The sequence below is a fragment of the Pinus tabuliformis genome, chromosome 1_1 (genome assembly GCF_031772625.1).
Source record: "Pinus tabuliformis cultivar Carrire ecotype Pingquan chromosome 1_1, CPIR1, whole genome shotgun sequence".
Taxonomy (NCBI): Eukaryota; Viridiplantae; Streptophyta; class Pinopsida; order Pinales; family Pinaceae; genus Pinus; species Pinus tabuliformis.
In genome coordinates, this window is record NC_142297.1 from 191,208,074 (window position 1) to 191,214,073 (window position 6,000).

The window sequence follows — 6,000 nt, forward strand, 5'->3', positions numbered from 1 at the left end:
GGACCACTTCCTTCCCTTCGTGGAAGACCTGATTCAACAATGGGATCTACTGGACTTTAAGCCAAAAATAGGGCTTTACACATGGACAAATAACAGAGTTGGGGCGGAGCACATTTCAGCCTGGTTGGACAGATTCCTACTCCAGAGCACCTTCCTCTCCGAAAAGAAGATCATCTCCACAAAAATTCTGCCAAAGCTGACTTCAGATCATAAACCCATTCTTCTTTTGTTGGAAGAAGAGGAAAATTTGGGCCAATCCCCTTCCAGTTCAGCCCTCTCTGGGCAGACAAAGAAGGGTTTATGGATACAGTCAAGAAGGCCTAGTCCATCCATGTTCTTGGATCGCCCAGCTATGTGTGGGAGCAAAAGCTAAAGGCCACCAAAACAGCCTTGAAAGAATGGATAAAAAAGCCCACAGACTCCCCCACTAGTCATAGAAAACAGAATATAAAGCAGCTGCTTGATTTGCAAAGGGGCCTGGAGCTGCAAGACATCACCTGCTCAGAAATTCAGATTGAGCAAGAACTCCAACTAAGCACTCTCTGATCATTCAGAGAGGAGGAAGAATCCTTGAGACTCAAATCACACAATCTTTGGCTTGTGTCTGGAGACAAAAATTCAGCCTTTTTTCACAAGGAAATCCGAACTTGACTTTCTAGAAACCACATTGTTGAAATCACCTCACCGGATGGGGCTGCTATCAAAGGCACAACTCTGATAAAAGAGGCTGCAACCTCTCACTTCTATCAGCTGTAAAAAGAAGAAGGTGTGGATGATGATGAGGAATCACAAGACTTCCTCAAGCACGTTCCAAGACTAGTTAACGAGGAGGATAACTCAATACTCCTGAAGCCCTTCACCAAAAATGAAATCAGCAATTTCATATGGAAGATGGAACGAGACAAAGCTCCAGGACCCGATGGGTTCTCCATCCACTTTTATAGAATCTGTTGGGACACCATCAAGGTTGATTTGTACCGAATGATCAAAGGCTTCCTCCAAAAATCCAAAATGGGAGGAAGCACAAACTCCACTTTCCTAGCTCTAATCCCTAAAGAAGCGAACCCAGTGGCATTCGACCGCTTTAGGCCAATCTCGCTATGTAATGTGTCCTACAAAATACTCACCAAGTTACTTGCAAATAGAATAAAGTCGCTGCTGGAAAAACTCATCTCTCCCAACCAAGGTGGATTTGTCAAAGGCAGGCACATCCTGGACAACGTGATACTTGTGCAGGAAATCATCCATTCCAGCCATCAATGCAAAGAGCAAGGTATGCTTATTAAGCTGGACATGGTGAACACCTTTGACCGAGTAAGGCACTCTTTCCTCCTCCAAGTTCTTTCTGCATTTGGTTTCAGTCCTGATTTTATAAAATTGATTAAAGCATGTATTGGAGAACCTTGGATAGCCCCTCTAGTAAATGGCAGGCTGACAAACTACTTCAAAGCTTCGAGGGGCATTAGGCAAGGTTGCCCACTGTTCCCCTTCCTGTACATTCTGATGGCAGATTCCTTGAGCCAAAAGCTTACAACAAAGAAGCTCAATGGGTCACTTCCAGGTATTAGGGCGATAAATGGAACAACACCAATTAATCATGCCTTGTTCGTAGATGACTCTATCCTTATGGGAGGAGCCTCCATTAAAATTGCTAGGGCCTTCAATGAAGTAATCCAAAGCTTCTACAGAGTCTCCGGAGCTATGGTCAACAAGAGGAAAAGCAATGTGTATGGTTGGGCGGTAGACCAGCAAACTATTCTCAGGATTTCCCAAGCCCTGGGCTTCACAGGCTACGTCTCTTGGGACAAATTCAAGTACCTAGGCCTGCCTTTAACATTGGGAACCAGCAAGGCCCCTCATTGGATGGAAATTATCAGCAAAATCAAGGCAAAAATGACTGCATGGGGCGGGCAGTGGCTTACCACAGCCGGGAAGCTCATTCTTGTTAAATTTGTTCTCTCCTCCCTTCCTATCTACCAGGCTTCGTTTCTTTTAGCTCCAAAAATGATCACCGAACAACTATCTAAGTTGATTTGAAATTTCCTATGGCAAGGAGGAAAGGGGAAGCAAAAAAAAATTCACCTTGTAAGCTAGGACATAGTGAAAATGCCAATATATGAAGGCGAACTACAGGTAAGAGATCCCGGGTTGGCCAATCTGGCTTTGGGAGGCAAGATTCTCTGGAAAATCTTCACAAATAAAAGACATCCTATAAGCCAAGTTCTAATTAAAAAGTATCTGCACGAACTCTCAATAAATAATGTGGATGAAGGAGCTTCCTACAAAGGAACCACGCTATGGAAGCTTTGTAGCCAAGGCTAGGAGTTCTTTAAAGACCATCTCTACAGAATCCGAGGAGATGGAAAAAGAATTGGGCTATGGGAAAACAAGATCATGGGCCTCCAATCCCTAAAATTTGCCCCGGAAATTGCAGATTTGCGTGAATGGCTCATCTAGAAAGGTATTCACAAGCTTGCTGATATATTCTCTTGGGACTCTAGAGGGAACTGGAGCAACTGGGTTATCCATCGCACCCTTGACTGGATGCTCCCTCAACTTCACCTCTTTCTAGCTAAGCTCTCTGGTCTAGCTCTTGTGCATCTCCATTCGAGGGACAAGTAGGGCTGGGGGAAGACCGAAGCTTACTCAACATTGCAGGGCTTTACAGCTCTTCAAGAACAACAACCTCAGATCCACTCTACAATGCTTTGGCAGCATGTTTGGGACCCCTTTGGTCTCCCAAAAATCAATTTCTTCTACTGGATTCTCATGCACAGAAGGGTCCTCACTGGAGATAATTTAGTGAAATGTGGAATTATAGGTCCCCATAGATGCCCTCTCTACTGCATGGCTCAAGAAACGATTGAACATTTGTTCATCGAATGCCCCTTCACTCAAAAAGTATGGTTGCAAGCAATGCTGGGGCTCAATGCCCAAATTCCAGCGCAACTTTCAGTAGTTAGTCTCTTCATCTCATGGAAAGAGCGTTATCCTCACACTCTGAAGAGAAAATAAACATGGGCCAAAATATGGAATGCAATTCCAAAATACATCTGCTGGGAAATTTAGTTAGCTAGGAATGAAGCCATCTTCAACAACAGATTACAATCCACCAATGTAGTGACAGCCAAAGCAAAAGCTCTGCTACTGGAAACATACGAAAATAGACCTCAAAAGTCAAACAATTCTCTCCTCCCCGAAGAGATCAGCTGGCTAGGTGAGCCCCGGGGCGGGCTAACAATAAAAAGAACCCCTCCCGGCCTTGCCTCAACCCAGAGTGGCGGCTTTGAATCTCTGAGTCGGACTTTCAAAAGTGGTGGAAAAATCAGGGCAAAGTTTCGATATTCTTCGACGGAGCCTCCAAAGGAAACCCAAGGATATCAGGGGCAGGGGGAGTAATCTACTCTTCAAACGGGCAGAAAAAGGATAGCTTCAGTTGGGGCCTAGGACGGAGCACTAATAACCAGGCCAAGATTCTAGGACTGCTCAAAGCATGTTAGCTTACTCAAGGGAACAGAGGGGAAACCCTTCAAGTCTTTTGGGGATTCAGACATCCTGATAAAAATCCTAAACAATGGCGATCAACTCAATAGCTCAGCACTCAACAAGACCCTTGAAAGCCTAAGAAATCTGCTTCAGAATTTCACTAACTGTTCATTCTACCATATCCTTCGAACTCTGAACAAGGAAGCTGACATAATGGCAAATAAGGGATGTCTATTAGCTCAAGGCTTTCTGTCAAAGAATGATGAAGCAATAGAAAGGCATCCAATCCCTTAACAGAGAAGACCAGCAGTGCAAGGTCAGGGCAGCCAATGTTTCGCTCTCCCCATGCAATGTCTCTGTCTCCATGAATGCCCAAAGCTTGGCATAGGCAGCATACATCTGAAACCCAACCGAACGCTGAAGACCGATGTTGATCCATGGCCCTGTTACATGTTGACAAACGCTGGTTAAATGAGGATGATTGCAAATGATGCATGGCAATGACTCATCGCTGCTAGAGCAGCATAAAAAGAACCTTACAACGGGCTAGACACAGCTAGTGTGATCATCACTCAAGCATATAACTCTCAAACAGTGAGATAATGAATCGGCTCAGCAACATTTTCATAAGCAGAGGATTCAGTTTGTCGAGCTGTTGGAATCGATTTTGGCAATGTCAGGCTTGCCTTATCCTGCCAGAGAAAAGTTGAACAGGATCCTTAGATGTCTCCCTTGTATACTTAGGTCCCGAAGTGCTAATCAAGAAACTCCAAGTAAATCAATTGTATCAGTGAAGGCCCAATGGATAAAACCAGATTTTGACAATTCTGAATCGCTAGGAATCATACAGCTGAAGCCTAATGTAATAGGGGTTGTTTGGCTCAGGCCCAACCTTACTTTTTAATAAAAATCAATCATTCTTATTAAAAATAAATAAAAATGAAATTTCTATAATATAAATTAACAATGTTGTTGAGAGAAATTTTTAATTTGATCATTAATTCATTAAAACATATTGTTATATATAACTAATTTATTGAAAACATATTGTTATATATAATTAATTTTTTTGAATCCTAAGATTATTAGGGATTAAAAGATATAATAAATTTCAAAAATAAAAAATATTTGTTATGAATTCAATAGATTTATGTAAGAATTAAATTCAGTAAAGAAAACAATAATATTTTTCATAATTATTCAACCAATATTAATTAACAATATATATTAATAATCGAAATAATTAGATTATGAAAATAATAATATTGAAAAAACCTATTGCATTTCAATTTAAAGAAAAAAACATAAAAAGTTTTAATAATACTTTCTCAACAAGTGTGTAAGCATTTTTCATGAGTGTGTAAGCGTTATTATATTATTATACTTATAGGTATATTTTTTTTGGAATGGGACTTTTAGAATTTCAATTTAATTAAAATAATTATTATATGGATGATGATGATTTAATAATAATTTATTTTAGAACTAGTTTTTTTTTGTCATTTTAATTTAATTGATTAATTAAAAAATGAATTAAAAATAAGTGTTATACATATCAGTTCCCCATTTTTAGGCAGTAGTATTGATAAATCATTATATTATAACGTTTATTTACATATAAACAATCTCCACTGGGAGTGAATCTCCATCATTAAAAATCATGTTACATTATTTTATTTTTAAATGTATATATATAAGATTTTTAATTAATAATAATATTATGAAATAAGTATTTGGATGTTTATGATGTTTAATGTCTATCTACATTTATCAATGGATCCCATCGCCACCCCCTCCCCAACGCAACATACAGTGCATGAGATCAGCAGTGGAAAGAACAAAGCACATACACAACATTCTCCCACTTTTTGTTTTCTTTCCACACAGGAGACAACATAAGAGCTTAGTCATTGGTCACTATTTCTATACATCTAAAAAACTTCTCAGTGCACATAGGCTTTGTCAACGCATCTACAATATTCTTTAAAGTGTCCACCTTTACCAGCACCACCTTTTTCTCTTCAATCATATCCCTCAGAAAGTGACACTGAACATCAATGTGTTTTTTCTTTGAATAATAAGCAGGGTTCTTTGCCACGAAAATTTCATTTTGACTATCACAGTCTATCTTTATAGCTCATTTTACTAGCCCCATACTTGAACACATTCTATGCTACTAAACTGTTTTCTTACTTACATGAGTGGCTACTATATAGTCAACCTCTGTACTTGAAAATGCCACTACAGGGTATCTTTTGCTCATACCCATTATAAAAATACTAACCATTTCTGATCAGGGTGATTAATAAGTTCATTATTAATTAATAAGTTCATTATAGTGTCTATCATGTAATTGGTATATAATTGCTATATAAACCTATGAAATACTGATTACAATATTGTGCCAAATGTCCCACAAGATTTATAGAATAATATTAATGAGTTGAAATGCCCGATCCTATGATGTCCTACAGAATACAGAAGGCATGGCAAACCATTGTCGAATCATTGATC